This window comes from Rhipicephalus sanguineus, chromosome 6 (assembly GCF_013339695.2).
Source record: "Rhipicephalus sanguineus isolate Rsan-2018 chromosome 6, BIME_Rsan_1.4, whole genome shotgun sequence".
NCBI lineage: Eukaryota > Metazoa > Arthropoda > Arachnida > Ixodida > Ixodidae > Rhipicephalus > Rhipicephalus sanguineus.
The window spans coordinates 7,934,674-7,959,046 of record NC_051181.1 but is presented as its reverse complement, the minus strand read 5'-3'; the positions used below and the strand labels follow the sequence as shown (position 1 = coordinate 7,959,046).

At 46.9% G+C, this 24,373-nt stretch overlaps 1 protein-coding gene across 2 annotated transcripts in view; it reads left to right on the top strand.

Moving 5' to 3' along the window:
- LOC119395585 (phosphotriesterase-related protein) overlaps window positions 1-24,373 on the top strand; it is a 328,646-nt gene that overhangs the window by 266,205 nt on the left and 38,068 nt on the right. The gene's annotated exons all lie outside the window — the stretch shown is intronic.

Here is a 24,373-nt window from a genome sequence, read left to right as displayed (position 1 = left end):
CTGTAGATTACAGGGCTGGGCAGAGATACTCAGAAAACTATTCCGGAATACAGATATCGAAATACATGAACTGGAAGCCTAAAATACAGATACTGAGATACATTTGCCTTTAACGTAACGGGATATTTCGGAGATACTTTTGCAATAAGACGAAAAAAGTATTCCGGAATACAGTTACAGCGATACAGATACTGGAATACTTTTTTTATTTGAAGGATGCTCATACTACGCAAAGACACTTATTAGTGCAGCATAATGTTGTAATTAAAGTTACAGCGCATCGGAACGTTCATTTCATTTACTTATTTATTACAGTACCCTCAGCGCCATTAATAAGACATTGCAGGGGAGGGGGGTGGACAAAGTACATAATTAGCAATAATGACATAATTACACATATCAATTGCAATAAAAATACACTATTTCACAGCAACAGTAACAAGGATTGGACACCGAAATCGACATACTTGGCGAACAAACTAAGCTATGCTAGAAATAGCACACTTGAAGCAAATCACTCGAATCACTAATGAACACCAGTGAATTGAGAAAAAGCACACATTTATTTTGAAGATCTGCTTTGCTGAGAAGGTTGCTGTGTAGGCTTCTCAAATAGGCTGTCTTCTAACAGCGTCGGTTCAGCCTCAGCACTAGACTCACGAAAGAAAAAAAGTCTGTCTACCGCTGAAGGCGCGCACAAATTCGTGTTATAGTGAATAAATATCGCCTTCATAGCCGGATTGCCCTGCAGCGTGGCGATATCTCTTCTCCGGTCATCTAGATACCGAAACGCTTCCGCCCTCACTTGGGTTAATTGTTCTGACTGTTCAGAATCCGAAGTCTGTCCCCATCTTCGGAATCCTAAGCCGTCTGACCCTGTCGGCTTCAATGAAGCTGTCACCACCACCGACGCTACCAGCACCCATTTCAGAAAGCCGCAACAGGGGAAGTCGGCTCCGGCGGGGAAAGGGGGGGGGGGAGCCTGCTACCACAAAGACCGTTTCACGCATGTAATCAATTAGGAACGCACCCTGACATTCGATAGGTGGCTGAAAGCGCGTCAAAGATAGCCATCTTCTAGTCACTTCCGCCGCGACAACGGGAACTGCTTTTGGAAGTGCCGCCGCTTTGAGAACTGAACGCACGCGAAGCATTGCAAAGCCTGTTCCAAGGCAATATCCGCGCGGGGGGTCGCGAAGTACTGGCTTGCCACCCGAAAAAATTAGGCGTGCTGCACTGACCTTGAAAGACAGCGACTTTCGTCGGCAGAGGCCGACAACACTGCCCCCGCGATTCTGCTGTCTGCGGCGTCGCGCGCTTTACCACATGGACCATTCTGTACTTGAGGGGAAACCATCGCCGACCTATCTGTCGGCGACCAGTGGTGCGCCTTTGCTTGTCTTGGCACAAAAAAGAAAAAATCGACATTCCCCCATCGGAAACACGCCTCAACTCATTTCCGACACAAAAAAACAATGTAACGAGATACCCGTGTCCTGCATAGTATCGCGATACAGGCGATACATCGTAAATGTATTTCACTACTGAGATACAAATACATTTTTCAAATGTATCTCGATACAGAAATACAGATACTGAAAAGTATCTCTGAAATACTATCGCGATACTCTTGTATCGCAATACTGCCCAGCCCTGGTAGATTATCCATAGGCTATTCCTAAGACCCAGTATATAGAGTGTCTACGGACTTATTACCTCACAAATATACTGTGGTCTACAGATTGCCTAGAGGCAGTTCGTGTAGATTACTGATGTGTATGTTTATCCCAATAAATTCTGGAAAAGAAAACGAGGCAAAGCACACAGATAAGAATGACAAGCACAAGCGCTGACTTACAACAGAGCTTTAATCAGAAAAAGATACAAAAATATAAAAACTTACGACAAAGCATGCGCGAAAAACAAATGCAGACACATTTTTGCATACAATGTAACGAAGCTACTTCTCCGTTAATAGAACTTTTACTAGACAGACGATGTATGGTTCATGAAACAAAGAAAATATGGAGTGCCAGGACCAATATTTGCCCCAATTTTTCTCACACAGATACAGCAACAAGGAGAGCATGCACTCGCTTAACAAGTTTAATTGATCTGAAGCTCACATCCGCCAACGATAATTTACATATACGTGGTGTGCTACTTCGAATGAATTAGGTTGTAGTTGTATGTGCGTACTTACTGTTACTACCAGTTCAAAACGTGTTTCAGACAAATCAATTGCCTTACAGTGAGCCTCGTGTACAAACCTAATGAACGAGCGAATGGGAATTTTTTCGAGGGCCTCGTTTCTTTGTTAGACACAACCAAATTAATCGAACAGACAATTAAGCCAGGGAAAGCATAGCGGACATTAATTGTCGTCTTTAAAGGGGCACAGATTTCGGCGCGAAATTTAAAAATGAAAGTTTGACCTTGGTTTTCTCCTCTATTAATAAGCCTATGGTGGCGAAATTAACGACATTAGAGTTCTCAGAGCCCAATTTATCGATCTAAACCGATTCATTGTTTCTCTTTAGTGTCCCTTTAATTGTAGTGCAGTAATAATGGCGTACGTTGAAATTGATTACAGTGGACGAAACCTCACCCTTTCCGTCGGTGGGATCTGAATCCACAACCTTCTAGTTACACGTCTGGCGCTTCCCCGTTTAATTCGTTGGGTACTTATGTATTTGTTATCCGTAGGAGTCTCAGCCAGCACCGCACGTAGTCCAGGTGGCGAGTTTGGAACATTCATTTTTGACAGAGGGCATCACGTGACACTTGATCTTAGCACCACGTAATAATAATAATATCTGGGGTTTAACGTCCCAAAACCACGATATGATTATGAGAGACGCCGTACTGGAGGGCTCCGGAAATTTGGACCACCTGGGATTCTTTAACGTGCACCTAAATCTAAGTACACGGGCCTCAAACATTTTCGCCTCCATCGAAAATGCAGCCGCCGCGGCCGAGATTCGATCCCGCAACCTTCGGATCAGCAGTCGAGCGCCATAACCACTAAACCACCGCGGCGGGGTCTTAGCACCACATAGCAGCTGACCAATAAACCCTCGCATGCTAACTTGATGCTTTAAGTCTACCGGGGCGACGCCCTCGCTGAATCTACGAAAGAAGGGAATCTTTTCGATCGTTTTGGTTGTGTATAAAAAAGAAACGAGCCCTCCAAAAATCCAAAAATCCCGTTTTTTTCTTTCATTCACCGCGAAGTCCTTGCCCCGGCTGACTTATGCCTCAAGTTCGCATGCGACGTTTTATTGGTCAGCTGCCGCCTCATGGAAAGATCGCGTGCCACGTGACAAATTCTGGCAAAGAAGAGTGTTCCACACTCACCGCCTTGAGTACGAGTGGCACTGGCTAACACTCCAAGGGACTACACATATATAAATGCCCAGCAAAGCGTACGGCGAAGCGCGGTCCGTCGTAGCTCAATCGGTTGAGCATCGGGCGTTTAGATACCATCAACGCAAAGGGCGATTTTCCGTTCACTTTATTCCATTTCAATTTAGGCTAATATTACTACACTACAGTTAAAGCCAACAATTAAAGTGCGCTATGCTTTCCCTTGGCTAATCGATTGATTTGGTTGTGTCTGTACACACCCAAGAGCTTAGGGATGGTAAAATCGACGAACGATTAATCGATTAAAGGTCCACAATTAATCGATTAATCATAATCGATTTGTGCCTTTCGATTAATCGAATTATTCGATTAAAACTATTCGATTAATCGATTACGGCATCCCCCACTACCGCCCCCAACCTCGCCCCTTGGCCGGAGCGCATGACTGCGAGGCGCGCTATCCAGAGACGCAGACCCTGAACGCTATCCTTAGACGCAGGAAGTTGCAAAGCCGAATACTACTACTTTTTCTGGTTCTATTTGGGATGCCGTCGATCGCGCACTTCTACGCAATTGCGTTGCACTGGAGTACGATCCTATGAACGAAATGCCTTCTCAGTTCAAGACATACTATAGTAACCCTGTAGTCGATCGCCGCACCAATCCGAATTGACTTGAGACTTGGCACAGCATGCGAACTGGCCTAGATCATGTGTTTGACGTTGCAATGGAGTATTTGCCAATTCCTGCAACGTCAGTAGCATCCGAGCGCCTTTTTTCGCATGCTGGATGTGTGGCGACCCAAAGGATATGTCGGTTGTCGCCCGAGCATCTCGGGCAACTGACATTTCTTCGCTCAGCAGAAAAAAGCATGTGGTTCGGAGCAGCAACCCCATGAAACAAAACAGAAAAGGGGACTTTTGAGAAAGTAAGCAGCACGTGGATTCGCTAACTTTCAAAAGAGAAGTTTATTCTTTTCTGTAAATTTCATACGTGCCAGCGCATCGTCTTGTTGCTTATTTTGTTCGTGTTTGTTTTTTGCCGCACTGTTTCATCGTGTGGCCGCGTAAACGCATGTCTGCTTACATTTAATAAACGAGTAGTTTTCGTCACCTGTAGTGTCAATCGAAACTTTCTTTGTATTTTATTCAACCCTCAGATATTACTCGATTCTTGTGTAAGTGCGGCATTGTAATATGCGCTGCTTATTTCCTCACTGGCTCGTAGTGCCGTTCTGTTTTACTCTTTAGCAAATAAAATATTGTTTAACAATGAAAGAGAGAGAGAAATAATATTGCAAGGCTGAGAGGGTGGCCTGAGCTAGTACGCCCCTGCCTGCTACTCTGCGCCGGGGAAAACGCAACGGGGGAAAAAGCGTGATGAAGTACGATGATGGGGAGATGATTAGGTAATCCGTATATACATAATAAGACACGTTTGCTAGCGTAAAGAGGAGAAGGACGCTTGTAACCATCTTTTATTATGCTGTACACCAACTAGCCCAGCTGTCCGTCTTATAGGGTATATATACCATTTTCATAATTGTTGAGCTAACTTTCCTACGATGTAGTTAGCCCAATTAATGGCAGCTAGTCACTTCTTCAAACACAGTGATCAAGCGCGGTTTGCTTGCGCTGGGACGCGGAAAGTGTAGACTCAGCTTTCTTGACACGAACACGCATAATAGACAAACGCCAGCACGCGCAACTACGACCTCGTCTCCACTTGAAGCACGAAAGTTGCTGCCATTAGTTGAGAGAAAATGTAGCGCAGGAATGCGCACTCGCGAATTGTGAAATGGGTCTTATCGACCCTTTATGTAATCCGCAACTTTACGCGTCGGTTTACCGAACGTCTAGCATTCAGTGCATTACTACTGAAGAAGTGACCTCGAAGCACTTAGTAATACTGCATGGTCGCGTATTTAGGGAGAAATACAGCTTTCAGCTAGAGGCCCCCGTCTTCTGATGTGACAAGAAAGGACTGTCGCGCAATTTATGTCGTAATGTCTGGTACACTAGATAGTGCTCACAGTTCAGGATGTACGCACGATTGAAAAGGTGTGAGTGGCGCCGTGTTACGGCAAAGAGCAGGTGAAACCTGCGGAGCATAGGTCGGCAAAATATGTGGAGCTCACTCAGACTCACTCATGAAATATATTTTGCCCTTTGAGCTCACTCGGACTCAGACTCACCAAAATTTTCCTCAACCGAACTCACTCGGACTCGGACTCACTGAAATGTTTCTTAGCCGGACTCACTCGGGCTCAAACTCACCAACATATTGCTCAGCCAGACTCACTCAGACTCACACTCACAGCTCTATCTGAGTCTGAGTGAGTCGACTCATGAGTCCGTTAGCGTATAATTGGCTTCTTCTATCATGGTGTCACTGCTCTTTAACACCAATATCTCGCAAAATTGGCGCTCGACTTGGCGCCTTTTGATCTCGTACCTTCAAATATGAGTTATGAGTGGTCGCAATCTAGTATGGACATTCTTATTGAAAGAGGTGACTCACACGAGATATTTTTGATCAAGAACTTCCTGTGAAAGAGCTTGCGGGTGGAGGTCAACCTGCTCCCCCCCCCCCCTTTTTTTACGTAACTCACGCCTCTAATTAATAAATATAGAGCTGGTGTATGAACGCTAGTGCTTTGAAGTGTGAGTCAGCGGGAGTATAAGCGTGAACCGACATAAGGGTGCTAGTGACGCTGAAGTTGTGTACATATAACAATAGGTCGGCAAAAAAGTGTGGAGCTCACTCAGACTCACTAAAGAAATATATTTTGCGCTTAGGGCTCACTCGGACTCAGAGTTATCAAAATTTTCCGCTACCGCACTCACTCGGACTCAGATGCACTAAGATTTTTCTCAACCGGACTCACTCGGACTGAAGCTCAGCAAAATATTACTCATGTGGACTCACTCAGACTCTGACTCATGGCTCGATCTGTCTGAGTGAGTCTGAGTGAGTCGACTCATGAGTGAGTTTGCCGACCTATGCTGCGGAGTATACTGGCGCAGCTGCTGTTTTTTCTAGCCGGGAGGCAGAAACTCATGTCACTCTATTTCCCGCAATATTAATTAGAACTAACAGACAATAATGCCAAGGGAAGTATAGAGGATTTTATTTGTAATAATTGGGATGTCAATGTGAAGAAAGTAAAGTGGACGAAAAGATAACTTGCCGCCGGCAGGGACCGAACTTGCGACCTTCGAATAACGCGTCCGATGCTCTACCACTGAGCTACGGCGACGGTCATCCCCCCGTCCACTTCATAGGGTACACATGTGCATTTAAACCTAGGAGTGTTAGTCAGCGCCGATCACAGCAATGGCGGCGAGTGTGGAACACTCTTTTTCTGCCTTTTGGCGTCACGTAGCAAGTGACCTTTTTTTTACGAGCTGGCAGCTGACCAATAATCCCTCGCATACTCCCTGAAGGCACCAAGTCTGCCAGAACGAGACCTTCGCTATGAATGAAGGAAAGAAGGTGACTTTTAGGGGCTCGTTTTTCTTTGTCATACACCCTTAACATCCCCTATACTTTCCTTCTCATTATTGTGTGTTAGTTCTAATTAATATTGTTTCTAACAAAGAAAAACTAGCCCCTAAAAGTAATCTTCTTTCCTTCATTCATAGCGAGGGTCTCGTTCTCACAGACTTGATGCCTTCAGGTAGTATGCGAGGGATTATTGGTCAGCTGCCAGCTCGTAAAAAGATTACTTGCTACGTGACGCCAAAAGGCAGAAAAAGAGTGTTCCACACTCGCCGCCATGGCTGCGATCGGCGCTGACTAACACTCCTAGATTTCAAAAAACATGGCTGATCCCTCTGTCATAAGAATCGGCATAACACGAAAGTGAAACGTGTCTTCACAGACGTAGTTGAGCGTTTGTTGTGCATTCTTTCGCGCCAAGCGCGAAGGAATGAATGCTACAGCATCAAATTATCATGTTACGCGAAGAACGGCAAGCCGCTCGAAACATGCAATGCGCTGCTCAAGCAGAAAGGACGCGCGCAACGAACATACACAGGATGAGCGCGAACTGTCACAGTTGTAACTTATTTCTGTGTGAGCAGCGCGCTCCTTTCGCAAAAGCGCCCGCTGCAGTCAGCGAGGTGACCTTCAGGTTCTCAACGGAATCTTGCAGGCAGAGCGCAAGACGTACAAACCACCGAGATCGCGAGATAAGCGCCCGCACGAGCGACCACGCCCTGTCGAGGCGCGCGCTAATCCGCGTGGGGGACGACTTTTAAAGCGCGCTCTTCGAGCCCTTCGCGCCATCTCGCTAGTGATAACGAAAACACGCTGTAGCGCCGGTCTCTGAGTACCGCCATCGGCAAATGGTGTACATAAAGAGCCCGCCGTTAGCATAGCAGAGAACATGCCGTCTGTGGCGGAGTCGTTTCGCGCTGCGCGCTGGCGATCGAGACGTCGTAAGTTCGACTCCCGGTGACGGAACTTTTTCTTATAGTTTTTTTCTTTGCCATATGTTAGTCTTTATATTTTACAACGTCATATCCGTGACGGAAATGCGTCAGTGGAGCCGTGGTGGATCCCGGCATAAAACACTTTCGTGTTAAAATGCACACGTATACCCTATGAAGTGGACGGGGGGATGACCGCTGCCGTAGCTCAGTGGTAGAGCATCGGACGCGTTATTGGAAGGTCGCAAGTTCGGTCCCTGCCGGCGGCAAGTTATCTTTTCGTCCACTTTACTTTCTTCACATTGACATCCCAATTATTACAAATAACACCCCCTATACTTTTTCTTGGCAATATTGTCTGTTCTAATTAATATAGTGTCTAACAAAGAGAAACGAGCCCCTAAATGTCATCTTCTTTCCTTCTATTTCCCGCAGTTGCCTGTACGGATGGTCTGTTTGAGGCCAGTATATTTCTGTGTAATCTCTGCATAGGTGACCTCAAGAAAAACATCGCGTCAGTCCGCAATTATAGTATTATGTAGGGCTTCCACAATGTCTAACCGACAAACCGAGAAAAGATGCCTTGCTTACTAGAGCGAGCGTCTTATTTAATTTCTCCTCGTCTCTCTTTTACCTTTCTTGGGATTTCCTCACCCTCCGCCACACTGCATGTTTCAACTGCGACTTTCCAACCAGTGTGGTCCCCGAACGCGCCTCCGGTTTCGATGAGCTCGAGTAGGCAGGCTTCGAGAAAATACGACCTGCTGCCGAATAGTCCAGGGATGATGGCCGCAGATTCTTGAATCCGCGACATCAACCAACGACGACAGGCCTCTTGTCTCCAGTGTGCGAAAGTGTGAATTTTCGCACACTGGACACAAGGAGCCCGTCGTCGACACTTTCGAAAGTGGGAATTTTGTATCGTCAACGCGTCTAATGAAAAGATTTGGGCCCATATTAAACACGAACGATGCCTCTCAAACAAAGAGATATCGGTTTTAAAGCACCCATTAAAAATGTCGATTAATCGATTAAAAGTTTCTACCGAAAGCAATTAATCGATTAAATGCTAGATCGATTAATGATTAACGATTAATCGATTAAAAATTTTAATCGACCATTCCTACAAGAGCTACGATCCGCGACAGACAGGCTAAAATCTTTAATATAGAACAATTACGTCCATTCTTTGCAAAAACGAGCGCGGCACCGTAGACGGCGACGCAGCTACAAACACATAGCCTCTGAGCAGCATGGCGTGTGCATGACCGCACCGTGTGCGTACACTGTCGTCCTTTATGAAAGGGAACACGCGAGCGCGCGGCCTGAGCTCTGCTGCGGTAAAGTCACTGGAACGGGAAAAGTACCGCGACCGTCGTGCGCGCCGCCATATTTGGTCCAGCGCCGCCGAAGCTGCGGCGGTGGGGTGTTGATTTCATGTGGAGTAACGATGTTTTACGCATTGCGTGCGCTTTTGCAGCCCCGAATGAAGCATACCGTTGTTCTCTGACTGCTTAGGAAAGAAATAGCGGCAATTTTCACTTGCCTACATGCGCACGCACGCGTACTAACGCGATAAAGAAATGCGAACTGCGCGGTATTTACGCGCTCGGCTGTCTGAATTTATTAAATGCGAAGCATTTCTTAGCGAATTTCTGTGACTATCTATCTATCTATCTATCTATCTATCTATCTATCTATCTATCTATCTATCTATCTATCTATCTATCTATCTATCTATCTATCTATCTATCCGCCCCCGACTTTGTGCTGTCCTGGCCGCTTTGTTAATGGGAAGTACACCAAATTTGGTATGGCATAACATGACTGTATGACATATTTAAATTAAGGTGATAACATGAAAATAATGACATGTATGCCATGTACGGCATGATTTACATGCCACGCTCATGATGCGCTCGCGACCGCTTCGATAGCTTGACACACAACAAAATTAGTATGGCGTGACAAAAGTGTATGACGAACATAAGTGACTGGTTATAACGTGCAAATCATGACAGACATGCCATGTAAAACATGATTTACATGACATGGTTTTGGGGCGCTCGCGGTCGTTTAATGAAATGCGTATATACCAAAATTTTTATGACGAGATATTTCTGTATGACTAACGTTAGTGATAAGTGGTAACATGAAAATCATGACTTCCATGTCATGTACGGCATGACTTACTTGCCGCGCTCATGCTGCGATGGCGGGTGGTTGGCTAGCTTGAAATGACGCGAATGACAAGTGGTAACGTGAAAATCATGATGGTATTTGTGTTGGTCATACAGTCGCGTCACGCAATACCGATTTTGGTACATATCAAACAAGCGAACCGGCCGCGAGAGCATCATGGGCATGGCATGTAAATCATGCCATACATGACATGCGTGCCATTATTTTCATGTTACCACCCGTTATTTACGTTCGCATTACAGTCACGTCACGCAATACCGATTTTGGTGCATATCAAGCAAGCGAACCGGCCGCGAGAGCATCATGAGCATGGCATGTAGATCCTGCCTTACGTGACATGCGTACCATTATTTTCATGTTACCGCACGGTATTTATGTTCGTCATACAATCACGTCACGCAATACCGATTTCGGTGCATATCAAGCAAGCGAACCGGCCGCGACAGCATCAGCCATTATGTTCATGCTACAATCTGTTATTTGTGTTCGTCATACAGTCACGTCAGGCAGTACCAATCTGTAGCAGCCAGTTTTCATGGCGCGCTGATCATTATATGTGAGCCCAAAGGCGTCAATTTTACGCCAAACATAATAAAATGTTATTGTGCATGAACCTCCTGCGACAACCACGCGAAACAAGCTGCACTAGTGCAGGGTAGGCGCCAACATTCCCCGAAACATTCGCGAATTCTCAATGAAGCGCTTACCTCACAATGCGGGTATCAGTCGTGGGAACAAATTTTTCCCGCCTAATTTTGTGCAGCCCCACAGCCCGTCGTTTGGCACCCTTTTTCCCGCTGGGAATGGCAAAGAGGGCCTTACCTGGGCATTCTTCGATGCCTCGATAGGCTTTCGATGAAGTCTCAAAACGATGCGGGATGTCGTAATGTTCCTGTACGCTTTCCTGAACCCATAAAAACAATCGCCCTCCAAAGCGCCGTGCGTCTGCGGCCGGGAGACACTAGCGAGGCGAGCGAGCTGGACCATTTATGTGGCGAAGCCGCCGAAAGGGCGCGGCGGCGAAGAGAAAAGGAACGCGGTACTTCTCCCGTTACAGCGACTTTATGCTGCGGCTGCCTACAGTGCCATCAACCGACAGCGGAAGAAAGCGCACCCGCTTTTGACGTCATCTATTGGCAAACAAAATAACGAGTCATGGCCGGTGAACAAGCGCTGCTAGAGTACGCTCGCGCTTCGGTCGCGCAGCGGGCGATGCCGCCAAAAGCGGACGTGCTTTCTTCAGCTCTCGGTTGATGGTGCTGTACGCTAGCTGCCGCAGCGCGCAGGCCGCGCGCTCGCGTGTTCCCTTTCATAAAGGACGACAGTGTACATGTGTCTCTCTATCTGCACACCTGTCTACTTTATAAAGTTGATTTGCACGTTAGTTAACTATAACCATGCTTATAACAATAATTGATGGGGTTTAACATCCAAAAACCACGATTATGAGCGACGCCGTAGTGGAAGGCTCCAGAAATTTTGACCACCCGGGGTTCTTTATACGTGCACCTAAATCTAAGAATACGGGCCTCAAGCACTTCGCGAGCCCTCAAGCAAAGCGACCGTTGCGGCCGGGATTTGATCTCCGCGACCCGTGGGTCAGCAGTCGAGCACCTTAACAACTATATATTTAGACCACCGTGGCGGGTAACTATGCTTATTGAACGATAACGTCTGTTGCATTTCCACCATAGAAAGGGTACGGGGCGACCAGTAATGTTTAAAAGCAGACTCAATTTTATAGTGACAAGGCATGTGCACGTCATTTCATGCAAGGATGCCGCATTGCATACAGTCAAGGAAGAAGGGCGAAACAACACAAGGCCTGCATAACACAAGCATAGCATCGCGCAATGCAACGCGTATTCTTCAGGCTGTTTTTAGCTCTAATCGACGCACACGGCAACGGCTCCGCGGAAGCGTATAACGAACACCACAGAAGGCAGAGACACTAGTACAAGGCATACTTTCGTATCAAACACTTCCTCTTGCACACCATCTCTATTATGGCAGCTCGCCGCTCGGGCAATCTTAGCTACACAAAGTCGTCATGCACAGTCACGCGATTTGGCAACGTTCTTGAACTCACCGAAGAGCGATATTAGCTGTGGCGACAGTCTCGTCAAAAAGCGCGCGCTTGTGATCTTGTTCAAAGCTTCGCGCTGGTTGGGGCTATAGACAACACATGGCCGTCAACGATTTCGTGTCAAACAACGATGCGTCCGTCCCGACACGCGGTGCAAGTACGTGTCCATTCCACGACTTCCAGCGACGATACCGGCACGTAATATTAATCAACGTGGTAAAAATACATGCGCGCAACAAACTTATTTCGGCATTACACACTTCATGCGCTGCAAGAACTTCTTTTACAACGACCCTGAAATGCGTCAACTGCCTGAACGGCTTAAACGTCAATGCGCCTGCGCGCCCCCTGGTTTGAACTGATTGGCTCTCGCTCAGCGAGCGATTTGAAACTGAGTTATGGTACATTCGACTGGTCGTTTGAGAGCGCTCTGACTGTGTTTGAAACTGTTGAATTCAACAGCTTTAAACCTTTTCAACGAGAACAAGCAGGTATGAAAGTCATCTGTCTCCTTCCTGACCATGTTTTGACCCGATAATGTTAGTAGCAATGATTAGTTGCTATTTTACACATTTTTTCAGCGCCTGCGGAGCGCTCGAAAACGACCAGTCGAATGTACCATTAGAGTGATTGTATATGCTACCTTTAGGTAGCAGAGTAGCGCATAGGTCCGGTTAGCAACCACAGCTATGCGGTGAAGTCGCACTCCATTTTTGCAGGCGACATGCCTACTAGAGCACTGCACGGGCCCGGGCCGGCCCGAAAGCCCGGGCCGGGCCGTCCGAAGCGCTTTCCGGCGGGCCCAGGCTGGGCTCGGGCTTGAAAGTGCGGGCCCGGGCTTGAGGCTTCGGGCCGGGCCGGACTCGGACCCACTCATTAAGAGGCGTAAGTCGGGTCTGCGAGCACACGCGAATGTTATGCATTCCATGGTCTAAGGTATACTGTGCAAAGCTGAAGTGACACGTATATATATATATATATATATACTAACAGCACTAACAACGGGCCAGATCACGGTTGTTCCCATGGGAGGCATAAAGATTTCGGTCTCTTATTCGAGGTTGACACATACGATACATTTCATTTATATTCCTTGGTATTACGTGCCAAAACCACGATATGATTACGAGGCACGCCGTAGTGGCACTGGATCAATTTCGACCACCTCGCGTTCTCTAACGTGCACCTAAAGATAAGTATATACACGGGTGTTCTTGCATTTCGCCCCCACCAAGTTGCGGCCGCCATGGCCGCGGGAATCGCACCTGAGTCCTAGGACTTAGCGAAACAGCTTAACCGCTGAGCTACCACCGTGGGCAAAGCAACATTTCGATGCATGTACACACCGGATTTTTTGTCCGATCGCCCGCTACAAAGCGCACGGCATCATTAATAGTCATCATCAGCAACTAATATCCTCTAGCGGGCCCGGGTAGGGCGTGGTGATGAACAAGCGCGCCCTGGATTAGTTTAGTAATGAACGCCCGGGCCCGGGCCGGGCCCGGGCTTGGAACGACTGGCCCGGGCCGGGCTGGGGCTGGGTACGATCAAGTACGCCCGGGCCCGGGCCGCGCTCGGGCCGGTTTCGGTCATGTACGCCCGGGCCCGGGCCGGGCCCGCGCTTGGAACCACGGGCCCGGGCTGGGCTCGGGCTTCATAAAGCGGGCCCGGGCCGGGCTCGGGCCGTAAAATCCGGCCCGTGCAGTACTCTAATGCCTACCGCGTCGCCGATAAACATGTCTGGCGTGTCGAAGGGCGGCGATAAACATTGGCTGTCGATGACTAGTGTTAATTGGGTGAGCTGCAGCGGCGGCGTCGAGAAATACAAAAATTGGCCCGAGCGTCAGCTTCTCCGCAATGCATGGTTGCTAGCGGCGTTGGAAAACAGATGCGCAACTCTGCTACCTAAAGGTAGCATATACAGTAACTCTAAACTGAGTTGCAGCTGCGCGCCCTCTTCCGTTCGTTTGCCGCACCGGTTCTCGCTTTTCTCCCCTTCCTTATCGTGTTCGCTCGCGCGCCTTCACGATTCAATGCGAAACCCCATATGCGCAAAAATTCACGCGACAGCGACGAGCGATGCTATGAGCAAAAAAATGCAGCCGTTCGCGCGACGTGTTGCGTGGTCGATTTCGCGCGATCGCTCGGTTTTTTAGATTTGGAATCCGTCGCATGTCCGTCGCTCGTCGCCCGGGAGTGCTGTGCTCAAGCAGCCAATAGCAAAACACCGGAATAAGATGCATCAGTGACGTATTGCTGATTACCGCCACTTTCTTATCGACGCACATCAACAACAACGTTCGTCAACATGACCAACGGCGACGAGCGCAATGTTGACGTTGTTGAACGCGAACTCTGGGACCCGCGCCGTCTGTGACGCGGCTTGGCAGCACGTAGCAGCAGTGATGGGATCGCAAAAAAAAAAAATGCTGCAAGACAATGATAAACATTTTATGTACCATTATGCAACAAAACATCGTATTTTACATTGCATACCGCTGAGAACGGGCCACTTTTGGTACGAGTAAACGCCCTCATGCCAGCAACAGCGGAGATCGCTCGCCGAGGCCGTTTGCCCATCTTTTGGTTTGCCCATCCAAGCGACCGCTTGCGCGAAGACGATCTACGTCGCGTCGCTCGTCGCTGTCGCGTGCATTTTCGCGTATATGGGGTTTGGCCTTCACGGCAGTGCCTGAACGAAAAAGCATCTTCTTAGTGGGGAGGCCGCTTCTGAGCGATTCTTCAATTGTATTTCCAGTGCTTGCTGTTTAAACATACCATTCGTGGACCATTCGTGTACAGGATATGTAACGAACGGTCCGTTTTTACTACTATCTGTTACAGCTGTTGCCCTCACGGCCGTGTCTGTGTGTATGATCACAAGCATGTGGAAAACTTGAGCCTTTGACAGCAAGTGTCCGCAGTGCCGAGTGATATCTCTTTGAAATTTGCACCGAGCCAGTGTCACCATCGATGCCTCGCCCTTAGGGCGATTCAGTTGCAAGTTCTTTCTTATTGATGTTCCCTGTTAATTTAAATTATTATATTCTAAGCGGGAGATGTAAGAAAGTGCATACACATATTATCAATTTGAAATCGCTTACTGAAACACGATTTAATATTACATTGCACGTCGTCGTAATGAAAACAGAAAAATGCATATTTGTTGAAGAACATCTTAATTAACATATTACCTTCTGAAAATGTTGTGAAAATGAACAAATATAATGAGCTAGCGAAAGGGCCACAGCTAATTCGCAAAATATTTTTAACAAAATTGGTTTCTGGGCACAGTGCTTCGTATATGAAAAGAATGGCGAAATACTGTATATTGAATACTAACAAAAATGAAAGCACTGCAGTGGGCCCTGCTATTTGTGTCTTGAAAAAAAGCTGTTGTACTCTTTTCACTGTTTGCCCATCGTCCCGCTTCAAAGCTGCGATTTCCAGTGTTCCACGAAATACATTGCCCTTTGCATTGTAGCAACGAAGGCGGAAAGAACCACACCGTCCTTGCAGTACATCCAGTCGGTGAGCCATAGAGTGCGACATACTTACTGGAAACATCTTTAGTTCTATTGTGAGCATGCGAGTTACGAGGGGAAATATATATGTGCCAAGTGCGCCAGAATGTGGTAATGAGATATACAAAAACGCATTCCTGCTCAATTTCACATTGTGGTTCAATTAATTAATGAGCCCCCTTAGTTCTTCTTTAACATACCTTACAGCTAGGGCCCAATGGGGCAATAAGGAGTGCATGCTTAGATGTTATATAAACAAAAAGGTAGCGAAATTGCATAAAGTACACACGTCTGATAAAATTTCAATGAAAAACCTTATTTTCAGCAAAAAATTAAATAACTCCACTTTAGCTTCTGTCTTTAGACAGTCTATAGACTGGGATTTGACAATAGGAAATAAGACCAATTTATCAACTTTTGTTTATGGACAATCTATACACTGGGATTAGACAAAAAACAAACTTCATCAACCTAACTTTTGTCTATAGATTGTATATAGACTAACAATAGAAAAAAGAACCATACGCTTTTTAAAGCTTTTGTTTATAGACAATCTATAGAACGCAATTAGACAAAAGATGACACGCATTCATAAACTTTTGTCTATAGATTGTCAAAAGATTTTCTTTAGGCAAAATACTAAATCTACATAAAGGCGAACTCGTCTACAAGAAGTCTACATACACTCTATAGACTGTCTAAATCCATTTTTGTAAGGGTGTGCTTGCTACGAGAAAGCGTACTGGGGCAATGCTAGGCCAACGCCTCCTATAAAAAAACTATGCCTGGGACGTGGGCCGCAGACGCGCTGCCCTACCCTTTCTGTTGTCCTCCTTTCCACTCGGTACAGTCGCTAGAGCCTCTCGCGGCGAATTCTTGCAACCTGCAGTGGCGCGTCGCCGCGCCGCCGGTAACTCGAGCAGACGACGCGACGCGACATCCACTCACCCTTGCCTGTCCTTGCCGTTGCACGAGCAGACGACATTCATGCTACATATTGCAACGTTGAGACGCTCTTTGACGAGGTCACTTGAGAAAATACTAGCAGTAATGTGGACGAACATGTGGCCATAAACGTACTTCCGGCGAAATTTCTTGAGTGGTCGCGAAAGCAGTATATGCACGGTCGAGCGTCGGCGGAAAGAATGCCAGCGTTAGTGAAACCAACGGAGGAGTTCATCAAACTAGAGGCGAAGAAACGCATCTCGAACGCACTAGCGACGCGACGCCGTAAACGAGCTGAAAACGATGCTGCGCAAATAAACAGACATCGACAAAAATAAACGCATGAGGCAAATGCTATACAACGCCCGTTCTTGGGGAGCTTTTTGTCGTGCGTTTATGAAAAAACGCCAGGCGCTACGAAAGACGAACACATGAGAGAAGTGACGGGACAGGAGCTGTACTCTCACGTGTTCGTCTTTCGTAGCGCAAAAATCAAGATGTTAAGTACTCACCAACTCTCCCAACAGGTTCTTACTAAATAAAAAAAAAGAGTTGTGGGCTTGACTTTCCACGAGATACCATCGGACAGCAGTTTGTGTGACCAGTGGCTCAAGGCGATTTCGAGAGAAGACTGGGTGCCAACAAGTAACTTTGTAGTGTGCAGTCTTCACTTTCGCATACGGCCTGTTTTATCCATAGCTGCTTGTAGGCCTTTGCAGATTCGTGGACTGTGTGCTTCCTCATCGGAGGTCGGTCGTGAAACCCCTTGAACTTCGCGTTCACAGGATTGTGGAAGAGCTCGTGGGCTTACCAGTGTTGAACTGTGCAAACACAGACTCCGATCACCGCAAAGAGCTGCTGCTGCTAATTGCCAGAAAGTTTATGAGACCGCTTTGAGGAGTAAGCGAGAGGAAAGCTGCCGCCAAGCGACTTGAAAGAACATCCCTGTCGCGAAAAGTTCCTAAGGTCTAGCCAAGCTTTATGCAATGAAATGACTGACGCTCCTCCAACGCACGTCAGGAACGCGCGATCAACCGCCCGCACAAAGCAGCCAGCTGCTGCCGCTGCACCGACACAATGTTGCCGACACAATCGCTCTCGCTGGCTCCGGCGGTACAGTCGCTGGCACCACCACACGGCGGCCACTCGAAACGTGTGGCAGCGTTCCTCCAATGGCAAAGCTAGCGACGTCCCAGGCATAGTTTGTTTTATAGGAGGCGTTGGCTAGGCATACTTCTGTGTTATTCGGAAAGTGATCACCATTGTTGAATCGCGTCAAGCGTGGCTGTTATGATTATCTGCCCTCTGCTGTTCAGTGCGCAGAGCATATCTTTTGTTTCGTGTTAAAAGCACAGCGACCAAGCTGTGTCGTGTCATATGTGCCCTGCCATGAGCTGCAATAAACGGCTTTCGCATATCAGCGTCTTCATTGTAACATTGGCGACGAAGATGCGATGAAGCGGCACTGCAGCTATGGCCACCGCTTACGGAAAGCTGCCGGAGTTCTGCCCGGACTCGGGAAACATTGACATCTACCTAGAAAGGTTCAAAGTATTTGCGAAAGCAAATGGAATAGACGACGGAAAGAAGCTTGAAGTCTTCCTGACCATAATAGGAGAGAAGGCCTACGTGACACTGCGTAGCTTACTGCTGCCGAAAGCGCCCACCGAAGTAAAGTACGAAGACGCCAAGAAGGTGCTGCAACAGCACTACGCCGTGAAGCGGTCTGTGCACACCGAGCGATACCACTTCTACCGGCGGAACTAGGAGTCAAATGAAAACATCGCACAGTTTCTCGTGGAATTGAAGAGGCTCGCCGCGATATGCTCTTTCGGGAATTTTCTCCAAGAAGCGCTACGGGACTGCCTAATTGCCGGACTACGGAGTGACACCATCCGATGCCGGCTTCTCGCGTTGCCCAACGACGAGGTCACCTGAGAACGGGTGTGCAAGGTAGCCACCGCCGTGGAAGCTGCACAGAAGGACACCCAGGACATGCTGTTCGACAGCGCTGGGACTAGCAACGCTGAACTGCGCTGGAAAGGAAGCCAAGGGAAGCCTACCGCAACAAGCAAGGTACTGGGAAAAAACTATACGCTAAAAACTGGAGTAGTTTGTCATAGGTGCCCATTTTTAAAATTTAAGTGTTCTAAACTTGGTCATGTCGCAAAAATGTGCAAAACGCGAGTTGTTCATGCTGTAGAAGTACCGGCAACAGAGCAGGATTTGCAGGATTTCCTTACTATATGTCAAACAAACAGAGCAGGCAGTCCGCCTCTCATAGTAGTAATAGAAATCATAAACGGTCACGAAGTTCTGATGGAATTGGACTAGGGAGCTGCCGTTACAATCATGTCTGAAAAGGACTTTGAAGAGAACATCCCTGGCCTATCGTACAACTGTGAGGATGTAAAACTCGGAGTGTACAACGACACCGCAATCAATGTAAGGGGCGTTGCCCAAATCGATGTGAAGTGCGGGAAGCAAAGCCACCGCCTACCACTTGTCATTGCCAAGTATGAAGAAGGGTGCGCATGCCGGTGCCTCTCGACCGTGACTGGCTCGCAAAGTCAAAAGTGAACTTGCCTGATGCCTTGCAGAAACTGCATGAGGTTGTGCTTAAAGTACAAGCAGTCGCGCCTCTAAAAACTCGAGAAGCTCTAGAATCATTAAAACAACAACACGCTGATGTTTTTCAAGCAGGTTATGGTGCTATAAAAGGATACAAGGGTAGCATTCGCACGAAAGCGAATGGAGTTCCAGTTTTCTGGCCTGTACCGTATGCCTTGCGAGAAAAAGTCGAAAAAGAACTGGTGGAACTAGAGAAGGCTGGAGTAATTTACCGGGTGCGGCACACCACGTGGGCAACGCCACCAGTTATTGTGCCCAAGAAAAATGGACCAGAAATAAGGTATGTGGGGAATATAGAGTCAGTGTGAACAAGTGCATCGAGGTAGATCACTATCCCTTGCCACTTCCTGAGGATATCTTTGCGTCCCTGGTGGGAGGAACCGTGTTCACTGTGTTTGACTTGGCAAAAGCTTATTTACAGCTGGAATTAGACGAGCATGCCGAAGAACTTCTAACGGTTAACACGCACATGGGTCTCTTTAGATACCGGCGGTTGCCGTACGTCGTTGCGAGTGCGCCTGCTATGTTTCGGGCTGTCATGGATCAGGTTTTGCAGGGCAGACCTGGCACAGCCTGTTACTTAGACGACGTGCTGTTGCTGGGAAAGACCTAACAGAGTGCTACAACCGAACGAAGGGAGTGCTAAATGCTCTGAGTAAGCACGGGATTCGAGTAAATGTGGCGAAATGCGTTTTCTTCCAAGAAAGAGTACCATACCTAAGGCAGAAAATAGACCAACACGGTCGGCATGCCACGGCGAATAAAGTAAAAGCAATCCTCGAAGCACCCAAATCGAACAATGTGACCCAGCTTAGGGCATTCTCGGGCCTAGTGAACTTCTATGCAAACTTTTTGCCCAATTTGGCCGGACAACTAGAACCACTTCACCAGCTTCTGCGCAAGGGAAGCATATTGCAGTGGTCGCGTCAGTGCGATGACTGTTTCAGGCGATGCAAGCGGTTGGTAACAAAAGAAACAGTCTTGGAGCTGTATGGAAATCCAGCTGACATGTGATGCTTCTGCTTACGAGCTAGGCGCGGTGTTATCGCACGTAGTGAATGGCGTTGAGCGTCCGGTCGCATTCGCTTCCAGATCAATGTCACAGGCGGAAAGAAACTATGCACACATTGAGAAAAAAGCACTCGCCATCATATTCGGCGTAAAGAAATTTCATAAGTAGCTTTACGGCCGCAGCTTCGTTATTATTACTGACCATCCACCACTCACGATAATGTTTCAAGCTAGGCATCACAGCAGTGCTGTGGCAGCGGAGCGAGTCCACCGCTCGGCCATTTTTCTGTCAAATTACCGTTTCCGCATTGTGCACAAATCAGGGGCAAAGATTAGCAATGCTGACGGCTTGTCGCGTCTACGATTGTATGAAAACACTGATGATGTAGACAAGATTTTTTATTTTTCTCCTGCCACAGAATTGCCCTTAACTGCAAAGGACGTGAAACATCTAAGAACTCGATCTTGAGTGCTGTGCGTGAAATGACATGACATGGCTGGCCACGCTCTGTAGATGCGCAATATCAACCGTTCTTTGTAAGACGGTTTCAACTTTTTGTAGATGATGCCTGCTAAATTTGGGAGAACCGAGTGGTTATACCCCGCGCCAACAGGAAGTACTGTGTAAAATGAAAGCCCTGGCGAGATCAATGGTATGGTGGCCCGGAATTGATAGCAGCCTCGAACAAACTGTAAAACAATGTCACATCTGCCAGAGCGTAAGGCCAGTGGGCCAGCCAGCGCCACTGACCCCACGGAGGTGGTGTACTAACAGTTGGGAGCGAGTGCACCTCGACTTCGCAGAAAAAGAAAACAAGATGTTTCTGGTCGCAGTCGATTCACGCTCCAAGTGGGTAGATGTCAAAATAATTACTTGAACTACGGCGCAAAACACAATTGAAACAGTAAGGTCATTGTTTGCACGCTATGGGTTGCCTCAGGAAATAGTTGCGGACAATAGGCCACAGTTTCGAGCGAAAGAGTTTGATGATTTCTTGCAGGCAAACGGGGTCAAACATACTTTGACTCCACCTTATCATCCTCAAAATAACGGCGCAGCAGAACGACCAGTTTAGACTGTTAGGCAGTCATTGCTAAAACAACGGAGCCACAGTTCCAGATGTAGAAGTAGATCCTGTACTGCTGGCTCACACTCACTCAGGGGGATTGGCCAAGAATCGGGTAGCTTAGAAAAAAAATCACAGCATATCCACGGAGTGAATGATGATGAGTGGGCGAAGCTGCGGAGGTTCATCGGTAAACCGTGAATCTTCCGTGAATTCTGCCCAGTACATCATCACCGACGTCAGATCGGGCGCGTTTATACTAAAGGTTCGATGAGTTATGACGACTTGCAGCTCACTTTAATTTTACATGTACGCTGTGAATTTTCATTGTTTAGAAAACCATTGCTTTAGAAAACATCTGGCGTCTTTCGTTAAGCAGCTGGCGTCTTTTCGTTTTGCTTTAGAAACATCTGGTGTTCTTTCGTTTTGCTTTTACAAAACATCTGGCGTCTTTCGTTGGTTTATTTCATCAATCAACGGCGTTTTGAACAAAATTTTTATTGTTTAATCACGCACAGGAGAAATCTCACCAGGCACTACCTTGGAGGTAAACAATGGCTGCTAATGGGAATGAGAGACAGAAGAAGTCGGCTTTTAGCTAACACTTACACTTCTACTTCTACTAACGTTTCCTACTGGAACATGCCAATGGCTGCTAATGGGGAATGAGAGACAGAAGAATTCGGCTTTTAGTTAACGCGCACGCTGCGAATTTTTTATTGTTCAACAACGCACAGGAAAAATTTCCCACCGGCACCACCTTGGAGGTCAAAGCGTAAGACTAGTTACGCACTACGACTACTACAACTACTACTACGAGGGACGAACGGGTGCCGCCTTAGGGAGCTTCGCCCCTAAAATATTTAAAAACTAGAAATCAGAATGATTTCTTAATTTGTATAACAAAAAAATTTTTCACAAGTTAATTTTGCGAGGATAATAAATAAAAAAAGGAAAAATGTGGGTGGAAATAATTCTCATCAAATAAGAAATATATTAATATAGAAGAGAACCTTGCTGTATTTTACTTTTGTTTAACAATGGATCTTAGGAACTGTTCTTATTGTGGAAATCTCTTTGATTGTTCTATGAAATTTTTCATGGCCTCGCATGCTTTCCTGCTGCTGTGCCCAAGGGTAAGTACACCTAGATATAGGAAATTTGAGCTTGTCAATTCCAATCCCATGATGCGTAACGGCGTTCCTAGAGATGCCTTTCGTAATGTAGAAAACTTTTGACAAGAGGTCAGAAAGTGTTCTATTGTTTCCTCTTCCCTACAATAAGAACAAAGTGGTGGGGATGGTGCCAAAGCGGCTCTCTCCTTGCAACACAGAGTTGACAACTTTCTCTCTGTGTACAGAACTACGCCGCACATATTCACTGGTAAAACACCAGCAGAGTTGTTTTTAAAGAGAAAGCTGCGCACAAGACTGTCTCTGTTCAAACCAGACATGGAAGCTACGATCAATGCGAAGTCCGAGAGGGAAGTGCGCAGTGCAAATGAACGTAGGGGAAAGCCTAGAGCATTTTCTGTTGGCCATCGCGTGCTCGTGCGTACTGTTCGTGGTGAACTTGTAAAGTGGCGGCCTGGAAACATTGTGAGCGTGAAACCTCTGGTAGCGTACCTGGTGAACGTTGACAAACAAACGCTCTTTGTGCATGCCGATCCCCTACGTTGCACTTCTTTGAAACATGAAGAGTATGTGCAAGACTGTGGTGATGAAATGTCTGCCGCATGCCAGTGATATTTAGGAAGGGGGAAATTGCTCAGCACAACCACCAGTGTCGTCACCGCAACCGCCACCCACCCCTCCTGTTTTTAGACGTAGCACACAGGTGATACACCCACCAGATCGACGGATGTACCACTGAATGTGATTTTGTTTGGGGGGGGGGGGGTGTTGTTGTAATCAGGGTGTCGGAACGAAATGTTTTTCGTTTTGGTTTTAGTTTCGTTCCACCGCAAAAAGTTCCGTTTCGTTTCTGTTCCGGAACGAAAAAAAAGTTCCGTAACGGTTCGTAACGGTTTTTTTTGTATGCAAAAATTTGAAGTGAAGGTAATCATATAATGAACATTACATTTGTGATGTAGTTACTTGTGATGTAGCGGAAGTAACTGTACCACGAATTCCTGCCAACTAGCACAAACCAGTATTAACTTATTTATTTTCTCAAAAGACAAATACGAATTTTTTTAGCGGGCTCAAGGCTTTGTTTGAAGGGATTGAGGCCTGCGCGGAACACGCAGTATAGTCACAAAGAAAGCTGGAAGAGCGGACTTTGTAGAGCCCGTTGGAGAGTCTGTTGGGGCAGTAATACAAGTAAACATGCAAGGTACCTACTGCGCCATAAATCATCCCAATTTTTCTGAAGTAGAGAAGATCCCACTATGCCATTTTTCGTCATTCTTCGGAGTCTCGTGGTGCACGCTACACATCTGTAAGGCATTATGTGCACTTTGTGCTATGACTGATGATGATAAAGAATTATGGCTGAGCACTTTGCAGTGGGTCGGAAGAAGCGTTGCAGAATGGGCGCCTCCGTTCCATTTCAGTTCCATTGCGGGGAATTAGAACTTGCCCCAATTCCACCCTTTTCAATTCCTCAGAATGAAAAAAACTTAGCTCATTCGCACTCTGGGAGTGGCCGGGCAGTTCAATTCCATTCCTGTAATTCCTCAACGTAGGAAAGGCATCTTGATAGTTTTATCGAGTTAAGAATGAACGCCCCATAAACCTGATGTCATCAGATGCATTAAGAACTGCAAAAGTACGCAAAACACGTTACCATGGTCGAGGGATAGTAGCTTGGTGACGTACGTCGTGCAGTAGAACCACCCTACTAATTCCCATAAGGGCAGTTCTCCTGCTACCTGTAGTGCATGGTCAGCATGTTTGAACGAATGGTGGTGTTTTAATATTGTTTATGCTTAAATGTGTTAATGCTAAAATGACGACATAGCGTAGTTTTATGCTGACAAAAGATGTATTCAAGAAGACTAAGCAGTTCTGCCACGCGTCTGGAGCGGTCGTGAATATGGAGAAAACTAAGATTTGGTTAATGGGGAATCAGACCCTCTACATCTGCTGGTATTAGTTGGAACGGTGT